This window comes from Apteryx rowi, unplaced genomic scaffold (genome assembly GCF_003343035.1).
Source record: "Apteryx rowi isolate R43461 unplaced genomic scaffold, aptRow1 scaffold_50, whole genome shotgun sequence".
In the NCBI taxonomy this organism is placed as follows: Eukaryota; Metazoa; Chordata; class Aves; order Apterygiformes; family Apterygidae; genus Apteryx; species Apteryx rowi.
Window position 1 is genome coordinate 2,340,266 of NW_020450761.1, and position 14,424 is coordinate 2,354,689.

Sequence of the window (14,424 nt, forward strand, 5' to 3'; positions counted from 1 at the left end):
CCCGCCCGTCCCGTCCCGTCCCGTCGGCGGCGCGGGTCCGGCGGGGCTCGGAGGGGCCGGTGGCGGTGGAGCCGAGCGCGGAGGGCGGCCGGTGCGGTGACTGCGGGAGAGTCCTTATGTCGGCGGCACTTCGGTTTGACTTCTAAAAGCGGTGTTTATCGCGCCCTCGCTGAAATTGATTGTGTACTTTGGCAGGTAACTCCACTTCGGAGCCCCGCATCGTGTCGTTTTTGGCTACCACTGAGCTCCTGGGTGTTTCTCACGAGCTGTACAGAATTAAATCTTTAGGCAGGTTTTAGCATCTCTTAAATAATATGTATAGATGAATTTCAGTTTGGATCCTAAGCAAAACTTGTTCTGAGTATGCACATCAGTCATGTTTAATGTTTGTTAGAGGTGTTACTAAAAATCTGAGTGTTGACATATTCTCAGTAAGATCAGACCATCAGTTGTGAAGGCATATAGGGGGTCTGTCTGATTCCCAACTAAACCAAACAGGTTTAATATATCATCTCCAGCGCTAGCCCTGAAAATGGGCTAAGGTTTCTCCTGAGAAAGAAGATTCTTGTTTAAAAGACCTTTGATGACCCTGATGTCTTGTAATGTTTTTTTCTGAAGAGGTGAGCACTCCTTCTCGTACAGTGTTTGTTCCGGAGTTACTTTTGCAAGAAAAACATTTTATTGCATCTCTCCTTCCGGGGGAAGATTGGCCTGGTCCATTAAAAAAAAAAAAAGGCAAACCTCCACCTGAGAGCATATTTTTAGTACAGCCTGCAGCACCAAAGTTATTCCAGAAGGAAAGGTATCTTTCTAGTCTGCTTACCCACCCCTGGCTATTTGCATGGTTCTGAAATTACTTAAGGATGACCTTTAAAAAAAAAAAGGGAGGTTTGCTCAGACAATCTCGAACCTCTTTTATTTGCTTTTCTTAAGGCTTTCCTAAAACAAACAAATAGAGCATTTGTAAGGAAACCTATGACTGAATATTCAGCTCTTCCCTTTGAGTAAAAGCTCATAGAAGTTCACAATTCACATGGATACTGGAAAGGTTTCTAGTCAAGCACAAAAGATCAGATCTGGTACTGCTAAAGTAAAAAATGAATGAGGTAGGGAAAAGGGGATAGTTCTTTTTAAACACCATATAAAAGGAATTCAAGAAAGGAATTCAAAACCAGGGAAATTGCCTCTGATTTTTTTTTTCCAGGTTACTGTTGTTTTGGTTGTTTAATCAGCATGTCAGCTTCTATGAAGACTCAAGAGTTCTGCCTTTTTAAAATGTTAACAATGTCACTAAATATTTCCAGGCAGTGTGTATCTGAGACATTACTCCACTTGTTAGATTAAAGGCGTTTGGCCTTGCGCCTCTGGTCTTGTGCCTAATAATACATCCTGGGAGCACTGCATCCGCTGTCAATAAATGTCTGTCATCTCTTAGGACTTAATTATGAAATGGTTTTAAAACAGCACAAAAAAGAAATGTCCAGCTCAGCTTTTACTGTGATATATCCCTGTGTATGAATAACTCTCACAGTGCCCCGATGTATCAGCTGTGTCCCTATGAACAAAGCCCTGCTTTGTTTATGCGTCTTCAGTTTTAAAGCCCTGAAATGTATGGGTCCATTTTTTTCCTCTTTTAACAATTCTGTGTTGTTAAAGCAGATGAGAGAACAGTTGCATTTCTTTGCTGAACAAGGTGCTCGAGTAGGACTGTAACATCTTTGGATGCTTCTCGGCTTTCCCTTTTCTTTCTTGTTGTGTTTGATTCTGGGAGAAATTACTTTAAGTGCCTGACTAGGATTTCAGGACAGTCTACGCGATTGCTCCCAGACCATCCATCTGGCTTCTCCCACCGAACCCAGTACTAGCTGGAAAAGAGCTTTGAAGATCTAGCCAGTGTTGGATGGATTTTTATAAGCTGTGGAAATGATCTGTAAAATTCAGAACTAAATCTTTTTGTAGCACAAGACCTGTTTACTTGGAGAACCTAGTGCCAGAAAAGCTGCTGGGAACTGACAGTACAGTAGCTAACCTGCCCTAACATCATGCACCAGGCACTGTTGGTACAAAGTAAGAGTATCCAGATGGTGAGTTATTCCTGAATAAGTATTGTCCTCTGAATTCTCAGCATAGCTTTTTCCTCATTAACTTCTGTGTAGACAAGTCTCTGTTTGTTTTGAGCTCCTGGTAGACTGGGAGAAAGATGGAGTTGGACATGATCACTGTGTCTTCAGATTGTTTGCAAGACAGAAAGAGAGGCAGCATTTTAAGACTGAAGAGATGATAAACTAAATTTTCAATTTTAATGTTATTAAGGGAAGAAACAAACAACAAAAAAAAGGTAGTGAGAGCTCTAAGCAACGTTTTCTAAAGGTCTAAGTGATTGAGGAGGCTTTGTCCTACTTTAAAAGTGACATAGGCACATAGGACCAGATTTTTAAATTTGTAATACAGATAAGCCTTAATAGGGGGTTCAGGAACTGTGTCCTACATATGTAGGTGAAATGGATCCAGATTATTTCTTCTCAAACTTTTTGTCGCTCCACTAAAAAATGCCACATCAGCTCTGGCTAGGTACCTCTTTAAATATTCCATGTGTGTTGTGTTGCATTGAGTAGCTTATTTGCTTAATTAAGACATCAGTTTTGAGTTATGTGACTTGCACATTTCCCTGCTGAGATTAATGTCTTCATCAGACTGATTACTACACCTTTATAATCAGTAGACCTTAATGCTTTGTTTGTGTCAGTCAGGCATTTTTTAAGTACCTATTAATGAAACTTGACAATTTCAAGTTACTTGGTATTATTTCCTGGTGAGTTATGATTTGTATTCTTGTTCTGTATCATATCTGAATCTGTTCTCTGTTTCAGCAAGCAGTTTAACCATACAGATAGTCAGACTCTGCTGCTTCTATTCCTCTTATGTAATATCTTATCCTGTGAAAGACCTTTTTGCTGCTTCTCACTTTTCTGTTTCTGATGGGACTAAGATACTAAAGTGAATTGAGATACTGAGCTGTGTGGTTAAATGGGCAGAACTGAGATTAAAAAATAACATCTTTGAAGACTCTAGCTCTGTTCATCCAGGCTGATGCAGGGCAAATGCTCTGTGGCTGTCTGTGGCTTCCTCCTGACTTGTCAGCCGAGAATGGGCTCCCCTTGTTACTCATGATGAGAGAGGGGGCCAGAGTCCTACTGCTTTCTTAATATAGTCCTTCTGCCCTTACCAAATCAAGAATCATCTGTGATGTCTTATTAAAGCTAATGTGGTTTAGGATGAGTGCTTTACATTTAACAACTTTCAGTGCATCCACTAACCTTAGGTGCACGTACTCTCCTGAAGAGCAATTTCTGGAGCATTATTCTTCCTATTAAATATTAAAAATCATCTGTATGTGGGTTTTGTTTTGTTTTTTTCCATCCTGGAAAAGATGAGAAGTATACAGCTTCCCAGCTTCTTAGCATGAATTGGTATCTCTGATAACCGTTCAGGTTTTACCAACAAATTTGCCATTTCATAGCCACATTCACAATAAAAATCTAAAACTTTAAAGCAAATCAGAGCTTTGTGATATTTTTCCTAGTGACAGGAAACTAACAGAAGAGTTTATATTACTTTAATTGAATCAAGTCAGTTTAAAATGTTCCTACTCTTGGGTGGTTGAAGTCCCAAATGATCTCCTTCTCTTTGTCTTTCAGGAGTCTAAATAATTAAATTAAAAATAGCGTAATTAAAACTGGTAACTGCAATGCCAGCTGTTGGGAATCATAAACATAATGCCATTCGTTATACAGGGTGTCTGCACAATAATGGTTCTCCTTGCTCTGTGCTACTTGGTTAACCAGCACCTTTCATCTTCTAAGCTGTCTTGGTAGCATGATGAAGTTTGTTAGAAAAGAGGGAGCTAAATAAACCATGTTAGATTAATGCTCTGTCTAAATGGCAGGAGATAAATCAACATCAGACAAATGGGAAAGAACATGAACATTTAAAAGGAAAAAACTTGTACTCAAGCTTCTAAGAATATTAAAGCAACAGAGATTAAACAAAAACAAAGCATTAAAACAACATCATTTCAGTGTCTTTTCAAAAGGTGAAGAATTACATATGCCAGTGATTACTAAGATTACTCTAGAGTCTTCTTTTTCAAAACTTTGTATTTCTTGAAGAAACAAGCACTGTTTAGATTGAGATGGTACCCACAAAAAGCACTTTGTAAAGATTAATATTGTTTTTTTTTGACAGTTCAGTCAGAACCAGTTTTCTCAGCCGCCTTTTAATGGTTCCATTAGCAGAATAGACTGATATCAGCTGGAATAACGGGTCAGTTCCAACCTTGACTGGGTTGAGTGGGTGCTGCCTTGGGCCACGATGCCCACAGCTCTCCCTTCGGTTAGTGGGAGCTCCAGAGGAACAGCTGTGGGCATACTGGTGAGACTCTTCTCAACCCGAACTGGGCACCAGGGCCAGTGCCCAGTACAGCTCCTTCCCTTCCTCTCCAGATGGAACGGGTAGCTGACAAATAATATGTTGGCTTTGCTTGATATGCCTAGGGTTTGAGCATGGTCCTCCAGGAACTTCTGAGAGGAATGATGCATGTATTTATTTTCTGAGAAGAGCCAGCATGAATACGTGCATCTTTTGCCATCCTGTGATTTTTTTTTTTAATTTTTTTTTTCTCCGAATGTTTCTAGTCAGACACATTATTGGAATGAGTTGAAAATGAGGTTTCTCAGATGTATGGTAAAGCAGGCATCATATGTGTTGGCTGTGAAGCAGGTTTCTCGAATGTGTCATTTTATGCACATTTACCTTGTTGTCTGAATTACAAGGCATCTGTAATACGAAAATGTGAGAGACTGGACAGACAAAAGAAAGAGAAGAAGTAAAAATCAGTTTTAGGATAATTCATCCTCCAGGGATTTGGCACAGCTGTAAGAATAACTATGTGCCAAACTTTGTACCCCCTGAAAATTATCCTTATGGTATCTTCCAGTCTAACTCATTTCTTAGACTTTGGGAGTTTATTCTATTCAGGATGAACTGAACTGGATCCTGAACTGGAAGTTCATTTCTACCCACTGTTTTTTTCTTAGATTAGAACTGAACCTAAGCTGTAACTTTTAAATCTTTGTCACACCAAACCAGCTTTGAATCAAGGAAAATACTTTTTGGTTACTAGTTTGATGGAGGGAGGTATCTCTTAAGATAGATCTGCTTACTATGGTGGCTGTTTTGAACTGGTGAGAACTTGCAGCATCTCAGGCTCCTTCTCTGACCACCTCCTCCTCCTCCTCCCCCGCCCCATCTTCCCTGGCCACATGGCTCACCATCCCGTGGAGCTCCAGCCCTGGTCTCTGTTCATGATACTGCCGCTGTTTTGCAGACCCTAGCCGGGCACACTTTGGGGTGGATGTATTTTGAATCTGCCCCAAGTGGACTCTAACAGAGCTGCTTCTAGCGACAGAGGGCTAGCATGTTTGGGGTCCTCTTCTCTGCTAGTGGAGATCTGAGCATTGCTGCCAGCAGCATCTGGTGAGAGCCTGCAGCATGCTGCCTGCCGAAGGACCCCACGGCAGTCCTCGGGCAGCACAAGTGGCTGTGTTTCCGTGCCTCTCCAGCTTTGGTTCAGCGCGGGTGGGCGAACTCGGGAGCACTCTGCCTGTTATTCTTAACTAAATCTCCCTGCTGCCTGTCTCTCACTTCCAGGGCGGCACAGCCCCTTAGCCCCATGTGTTAGGCTTACTTAGGGAGAAGCTAGAGTATTGTGCTAGGCTGTGACAGAGAACTGGGGTATGTGTGCTGAAGCCCTCTGTGTGATCCTTTCCAGATTTAAATGTTACCTACACTGACATGAATTGATTTGAACTGGTTCAAATGGGTTTGGGATTACCAAGCTGTTATTGGCCTGAGCTGGAACGACTTCAGTCACAGCTAAACTCAAAATTTCGTTACAGCTCAAGTGACACTAACTGGAAAAATATTTGATGTTTTGGTGGTTTTATTGGATAAATCATAATATTAGAACATCATATTCAACATCAACAGCAATATTCTGAAGTATATGTGGTTTTGACCATACAAAGGGTGCAAATTAATGAAGGAAAAGATGCATGATGCCCTTTAATGAGTTGAGATAATGTTGCCTGTACGGGTGGTATGAAGGAATGTCAGCCAGGAGTCTGGCATGCTGTCAGAGATTGATTACCAGGCTGATGGATGGATTTTTATTTTTATTTTTTTGATGTGTGGAAAAATGTACATTTGTTTATTTATATTTCCAAAAAGAGAGCCATCCTGTTTTGGAAATGAGATCAAAACAATTGCTAGGGAAAATGCATCATAAACACTAGAAAACAGTGAAAGGGTCAAAATAAATGATAGGATAAAGGATAGACTGAGCCTGAGGAAGATGAGTTGTTGAACTCAGAGTGAAGTGCAAGAATCTTAGGTACTCCAGGCTGAGCAGATTGTGATGGACAGCAGGAGAAATGTTTGTTTTCCTTTAGAAAAATCAGTGCAGTTTTTCATTTACTAAAGCCAGGAAGCCAGAGCCTCCATGGAGACTCTGTGGTCATAATATAAATTCATTCAACAAAACTGAGTGAAACCCAAGGCTCTTTAGATTAGAGCTTTTCAAATATTATTCCAAGGCTAAAGTCTGTGTGGGTTAGGATTCTACTTCATTCTGACCTGCTAGAATGAAATTTTTACTTGGCTCTCAAGAGTGGCTTCTCTTTCTTCACAGACTGCCTTTGATAATGTTATTGAATTATGGAGGAAATATATAAAAAAAAAAAAGCAGATATTTTCCAGGACACAGAACATGCATTCTCAGAAGTTATCGTTTCTAATTCTGACACCTGAAATGATTCTCTTTGGAGTTTGCTGTAAAGTGCTTCTAGTTAATGAAGATTATGATACACCATCAGGATTGATACAATCTTTCCTTGTTTCATGCTTCCTTTTCCTCTTTTTTTTTTTTTTTCCTGTAGTGAATTTGCAGTTATATTCTGATGGAGGAGACCTGCTATCTCTCCACAGAAAGACTAATACCACTTTGTTACCATTACTGGACTGTTTGCCAGCTTTTGAGGCTGCATGACATTGTTTAGCTGAACTGTTTAATTGGTTATCATAATGCACATTGATCTAGTTCAAAGCTTACCCTACCGCTCAGAGCAGCAACTGATCTTGCCTGCCTGCTGTTAGCAGACCTAAACAATCAGTGAAAGCGCAAGAGGCTTCCTTCAGGTTTCTGTTGAGCAGGTATGCTTACTTTAAATGATGTCATTTATACAGTGGCTCTCAGTACCCACATGTACATGTTAAAATTTTGACTCTGCCTTGTGTAACTGCAGAGACAGTCCTTGTGGAAGTAGTCACGTTTCTATTTTCCAACTGTTAGCACCAAGCTAAGTTTTATGTGCGTGAGCTTACGTGGGCGTATCTTCTCCTACCTGTAATTCAGTTGAACTTGGGCTCGTTGATTAAGGGAAAGTCACGATACCAGAATAACACATTAGGGATCTCTCCACTCTTCAACCTACAAGAAGGAGGGAACAATTCCAGTTGTACCAGTTCTAGGTATGGTTGATTTGCTCTAGGTTCTGTACCTAGGAGAGTTTTCTTGCAGTGTGCCTGTCTTTCATCTTGTCAAGTTCATTTATTTAGGCTTGCCTTTGAGCTCTATTTTTTAATGTTACTAGATGTCTGTAAAGTCATCGAAAGTGTTTCAAGAGGGACTTTTTTTAAGTATGACACTAAAACCCATAAAAACCTTTGAAAATATATATGGATAAGAGAAGTTAATCAGGGTTATGTATGAAGGAGAGAAATAAAAAGAAGCATTTAAAATGTCTTCTATTGATTGTGAAATGAAAGGTTAGGTGCATGGGAGCTCAGAAATACAGTATGCACAACCTTATTTTTATTGGCATCAGAGCAGAAGCAGCATACCCTCCACTCTTTTGAGAGGTGCAGCATTTGATACTGCAGATGGTGAATCTTCTTTTTTGTGTGTATATTCTTCAATGTAAATGTCACTAAAATATTTCTCAGTTTAGTATTAAATTTTTTCCCTAAATCCCTTATTCTGAGTTCAGCCTCTCTTGGTGGCTTTCCGAGGCTTCCTGCTGTGGAGGCTTTCTCTGACTGCAGAAGGGCTTGAATTTGTTCTGGAGGCTTTTGATTAAGGGCTCGGCGATGGAAGCAATTCCTGGCTAGATGGCAGGGAATGTTCTTGGCTGTGTTGATGCAAGTCAAAGGAGCCTGTCCAGATTTACGTTGGTATAAATGAGAGTACATCTCGGCCCTAGAGGTTTGTTCTTCTATTTCTTTGTACTTGTACTGTACTCTATAATACTAATCCAGGACTGTGAGGGTTTGGACTCTATTGTCCTTGGGCCAAGCTAGGATGAAGCTTCTGATTTCATCTTTTTCTAACTTTAAAATAAAAATTAGTGAAAAGCGCTTACATTCAGTGCCTGATCTTGCCAAATTTTAATCTTTATGACTAATTCTTACACAAATAATCCTGCTGAATACACTGGTGGCCTTAAGTGAATATGGACTCTGTAAGTAAGGGGTTTCAAGAATGGGTCCTTATAGAACATGTAAAACCTTGTATTTATCAAATCTCATGCATTCTAATTACTAGTTCACAGTTCCTATGCTTTGTCATGTTAATAAGTGTAGTGAATCATTTTTAATAGCCGTTTTATTTCTCTATAAGCTCTGATAGCTTCTGTGGTAGACCATGACAAATAACACCTGGTCTAATTCTTTACATGCATAAGTGCATACTTATAAAAAATATGCTTTTTTGTTTCATATCAAACATGGACCCTTATGCAACAATTTATTATAATTATAAATGCTAGGGTTTTTTCCTTTTTTTTTCTTTAAAATTGTCTAGAATTCATTTATTCCCCATTTGAAGGGATGTTCCTTCAGCTTAAATGAGAAAAGACCAATATATCTGAGACCCATACTTCAGTATGTTTTAATGAACTGGGTTAATTGAACTACTTATTAAAAAAAAAAAAAGTGTCATAAGGGGGCCATATTGCTACGTGCAGTCTGAAAAACAGAAGTTGGATGAGGATTTGTCATGTATAATGGCTGCAGCCTGATTCTTCTCTGAAGCCTTTGGAGTCAGCATTTTCCTGGACTTCCCTTTTCTCCTCCTTGGTTGAGAAGCTTTTTTTAGGCATGGTTAATGATCAAAGAGAGTTGGTGACATGATTTTCTTTTTGCCTCCCTTTTCCTTCTCGTGTCCTTTGTTCTGGTTATTCAAGCTTGAATATCCTTGCAAAAAGGACAGTGTTTAATTGTTCTTCTTTTACCCCTTGAAGTATGGGCAAATTAACCAATTATACCCATAAACTAAGGATACTGTTTATTGCAGAAAGATAAAACAAGCACATAGAGTGAGGCGAACAGTAAGCTGGAATGATGGTGTATGCGGTGGTAGGCTTGGCAGATTAATACCTGTTTAACTCTGATCATATCTCCCTGAAAGAAAGAAAGAAGAAGCAGTAGCTTAGACAAGATAGATTTCATCTTTCTTTCCAGTTCTCTTCACCACTGTCACTTCAGAGATCTCTGCAGGGTCCTGGCACTGTATGCTGCAGTCCTTGCCTTGAACTTTGTCGTAAGAGCTGTATGAGGCCAATAATGACCTACTTAACAGGATTTTGATAGCTGTTTCCTTTTCAGTTTGCCTGTGCACCTTCCTTAACTCAACCAACCTCAATTGCAGGCAGAACTGTTGAGGATACAGGGTACAGATCTCAGAGGAATTCACAGAAATAATTTGCAATCTTGACAGAGAGCAATATTTTCTTAATTATCTTTTTCCATGAATCTTGAGAACCCACTGGAGTATGTCAGTTTATACCACTCTTGGCGTTCTGAAAAGTGGACCATTATTAAAAAGAAAAAAGAAAAAGTGATTGTACCGCAGAATGATTCTACTCTACAATTTTAAAGTTATTCTATGCATCACTGGAGATTTCAGTGCAAAATAATGAAGCAAGAGAAACAGCTGCAGTTATATTAAATAGGATAAAAAGGTATGAAAGAAATTAGACCTTTTATTTTCAGAATGTAAACCAAAATGCAATGTTTGGGTCTAGGAGCAAACTGCCCCTAAGGGCAAGATACGTCATTATCGTGTGTTATGAGGTTCCTTGAACCTCCTAGTGAATTGTCTTATGGCAGCCGCTGATTTCTTCTGTCATGTTTCTGTTTGAGAGCTACTAAGAGAAGTCTGGCTTTGAGCCATTCATTGCTGGAATTTCAGATGGCCATCAAATGTATTCAGGTAGGCATAATATATGCATAATGATCCATGTTCACTAAAATGACAAACTAATGTAAAATTACACACTGATATTTTGACTTAAAAATGATAACAAGTCAATGTAGAACAACACTGTACAGGTTGTTTAACTGTATGTTTGGCATCACTTTCAGTCCTCATACTGAACATAACTTATGTCATGAACATGAAGAGCAAGATATGTCTGCATTCACTTGAGGGTTAATAGCTGTCTTTCCCCAGAGAGCCATCTAAAGTCACCAGCTGCATGTTCTTTATAGACTTAGGGCTATCCATGAAGAATCTCTGAAAAAGTTAGGCTCTGCAATGCCTGACTTTCAGTCTTCTAAATGGGGTCCTAAGCCCATGATTCAGTGTCTCTGCTGCTGATACAATGCACATATGCTGCATGAGGATTCCTGACAGAGCTGTTCTGTAACATTCTCCAGTCCTGTTCCCCAGCTACTCAGCTTGAGTTGCGTAGTGTGTCCCATAAATTGTCTACAGCCTGTGCGATGGAGTTTCCTTTCTCTGGAAACTAGAGTACTAGGGAACGTGGGAACAGAGAGGAAAATGGGCAGCTAGATATCTCTGGCATAGATTCAGGATACAGCTAGCATTTGCACCTGGTTGCAGAAGACAGAAAGTACTCCCAGAGTAGATGTTGTCGTTATCACTTGTTTACCTCTCAGTGCAGGAGTGTTTCCGAACCAACACCAYATAGCCAAGGCTGAGTCAAAGCTGTGAGCAGGTACCTCCTTGAGTCCCATGAATGCAGACTGGCCTTTCAGGGTAGTTGCCTTCGATGGTTCTTTGAAAGGACAGAGTTGAGCCCGCTGCTTTCTTTGAAAGCACAGTGAGGTGGGACAACAGTGCCCTTGAGTTGGAAGCATGAGACTAGGAACTAAATCTCCCTCAGGGATTAAAACCATAATACTTAGCATCTAGAGCAGTGCACTGAGGCTGGGGGTCCTCTTCAACTCTCACACTGAAGCTCTGCCACCCATCCTGCAAGACTCCTGGGGCTGAATTGAGAAGGCAAAGGCAAGAGCCTGATGCTGTGCCCTAGATGTTCGGGCCTGTATGGGTGGTGCTGTGTAGCTTGCCTCTCATCTAGTGAGAGGGAGGATGAAAGATAATGAATGAATATGATAATGAAATGGGTATCGCTCTGCCACTTCCTTAATTTTATACAAACCAACTGGTAAGTGTTGCAGTGCCAGGAAACAATATGTGGGTTTCCAGAGGTCTGAGGATGGCTTTAAAAACATTTTTATGTTGCTTACTCACTCATGTTACATTACTGCTACATCAGTGGGTTCTCAACAGCACATCGATAAGTATGATATTAGCACAGTTATGGGCAGGTCTTTGTAATTATGTAAAAGTAGTTTCATTTATCACTTTTTATTTCCCACCCGCATTTGCGACTGTGTGTTTTGTCTGAGATGCCTGCAAGTTTCTCTGAAGCAAACAATGTGGCAGCAATAGAGGCTGTTAATTCCATAGCCCTAAAGGAAACTAAACATTTTTGACAGAAAAGATAAAGCTCAGTAAGGGAATGTGTGTGAGTCAGTCTGGGTGCTTTCTTCTTTGCAGTTGCACTTACTGACTCTGAAATGGTCCTGGCTGCTGCTAGCACGTGTAGTCCACCTCTCCTCAGATGGGCAGCCCCTCTGCTTTTGGGGGGCAGAAAAAGGAAGAAGTTTGAGGCTGATAGTTGTACACCACACCTCTGGCTTCCATCCCAGTATTTGTATAGCTGAGTGTCAGGAAAGGGTGCGAGAGGGAGAGGTGAGCTGTGTGGAGGTAGCAAGTGATGCCAAAGTCCCTTTGGAGAGGAGGACAAGGCAGGGAGGCAGCCAGGGAGGTGATGTGCCATCTGTGACCTGGCATGCCAGACTTGGCAGGAGGGAAAATTAAGTGAGGCTTCGATAGGGATGTCTTGGCTGGAGCTTTTAGTTCAAGTATTTTTTGAGGTTAATAGATGATAAGGTTTATTGCACTCAGGAAGGGCCAGGAAGCTAGTGGTTGGGTGCAGGGGTTTAGACTTGACTACAGAAGAAGAGGGACCAAGCTGAAAACCAAATTTAAGTATTATTGCACAAGACAGTCCTGACTCCTTATGGGCATTGGTATTGTAGAGCCCCTTGAAGAATCTGTCTTTACACAGAAGGTACTGCCTAACCTCTGTGATATGTAGTAAAGCTGTTTTGTTATAACACATGTATTACAAGGATAGATTTAGGCTGGGACTAACAGTTTTAGCTCTTCTCCCACAGCCTCTCTCTTGTTCCCACAATACAGGGGAAGGGAATCAGAACAATGCTATGGCTTCCCCTCCACCTCCTCAAGCCCCCTCTTCTACTCACAAGGAGTCAGTGATGAGATACGATCATATGCAGAGCAAGGGAGTGTCATTTCTCCCTATCAGTTGCCTCGTGTCTTTGGCGTATCCTGTCATGGACCCAGACACGAGCCTGTGCCCCTGTTGCGGCACCTGATACACGTGTGGAAAGGATGCGTCTGCTTCTTTCAAGGGTGCCTAAATCTCTGAGAATACATGTCAGCACCTTGGGGTGTGAGAAGACACATTAGCCTGCAACTAAACGTCAGTTGTGAAGTACACGCAGTTGTGGGGAAGACTGAGTTAGCGGACTGAAGTAGGCAGAGTTGACTGTCTCCAGAGGGAATGTGAGTGAAGGAGGGGTAAACAGCAGCATATGGCAGTTTGGCTCTGGAAAGGGACTGTGCAGAATGGTACCTCCTTATTTAGTGGATGAGCTTCCTCCATGGATGCAGGACCATGTGCGCCAACTTTGATTTTGAAAAAAATCCTAATTGCTTCCTTGATAACTGAATGGATTTGGTCTGAAAAGCAAGAAACTCAAGGTGGCTTTGGAAAAAGGTTTTGTTTGTTTGTTTTTTCCAAAGTGGAAAGACACTTTCAGCTTTAAGGCAAATAACATATGTTAGAGAAGAATTTTAGGAGGCAGTACACAATGATTTTAGGCCAAACCCTGAGAAAACATTTGGAAAGTGTTTCTGAAGTATCTGAATGCAGAGGAAAGAATGATTGAAAAAAGTCCCTTTGCTTTTCTCTTCCCTTGAGCCGGCCAAAATCAAAGGAAAATCTTCCCTTAACCAAGGCCACATTGTCTTGGAAACATTTGCAGATTGAAGTTTCAAATAACATCCATTCTCCTACCCTGAAAAATCTGTAGGCTGAGAGGTGAAGCACAGGCAGTAGGAGACTGGGCCATAGTAGGAAGAGATGAGAAGCTGTGTTCAGTGTGGCAAGTCAAAGACTTTTTTTTTTCTTTCATGAAGCTACCTTAAGCTCCATCTCATGCCCTGTGAATCACCTTGAAGAAGTCATAGACTGCTGCCATGAGGGGGTGAGCAAATGGCAGTAAGTCACTGACGTACCTAGAGTGGTGTGGCTTGGGTAGAGAGGCAGAAGGCTGGATAAAAAAAAATAACTCAGTGTAACTGAGATTTTGGKTTTTTTATATATATAGCCCTTATGCTCAAATCAACATGAGAAATGCCCATTCATTTTCAGATCAAAAATTAGAGCAGGAGATACACAGAATATTTCCTTAAATTTTGACTTTCCAGCATGTTGGTAATCTGATACAAAATCTGCAGGCCCCACCCTCTGAGGAGAAGTCTTATAGCTGTACTTGCATAATGCATGCAATAGTGTGCTCACTGAAACAATTTCCAATAGAGAGTCCGGTTTAAATAAATAAATAATTTGTATCTGCCTGCTTTAGGGAAAGCAGTCAAATGGTGCAGTTTCAGAGTACTTGGTGTATTGTAGAAGTGAGGAGCAGAAGAAAAACTGAGAAAAGTTTGTTTACTTATTGACTAGGAAAGGGAAGAAAATACATTATTTCTAAGAAAGGAATACACTTTTGGTTTCATGGTTTATATAGTATGCCCCAGGTATACTTCTAGGCATTGAATGGCAGATGGAATAAGTCTAGTTAAGGCTAAAGATGTGTACTAAAAATTTATTATAATCTTCTTGTCAAGGTTGTAGATTGTCCTTATGTCATCTCACACTGGTATTTAATTTCAGCAGACCGAATTTT

The 14,424-nt window shown here is 40.7% G+C and overlaps 1 protein-coding gene across 2 annotated transcripts in view; it reads left to right on the forward strand.

Annotated features, from left to right (window-relative positions):
* Positions 1-56: 56 nt before the first annotated feature.
* KCNG2 (potassium voltage-gated channel modifier subfamily G member 2) overlaps positions 57-14,424 on the forward strand; it is a 58,727-nt gene continuing 44,359 nt past the window's right edge. The window contains exon 1 of one of the 2 annotated variants that reach the window (XM_026079790.1): positions 57-195. The gene's annotated coding sequence lies outside the window, so the exon portion shown is untranslated. Of the gene's footprint in view, positions 196-2,062; positions 2,085-14,424 lie in introns of those variants that run through there. The other variant, XM_026079791.1, reaches the window with a different exon arrangement.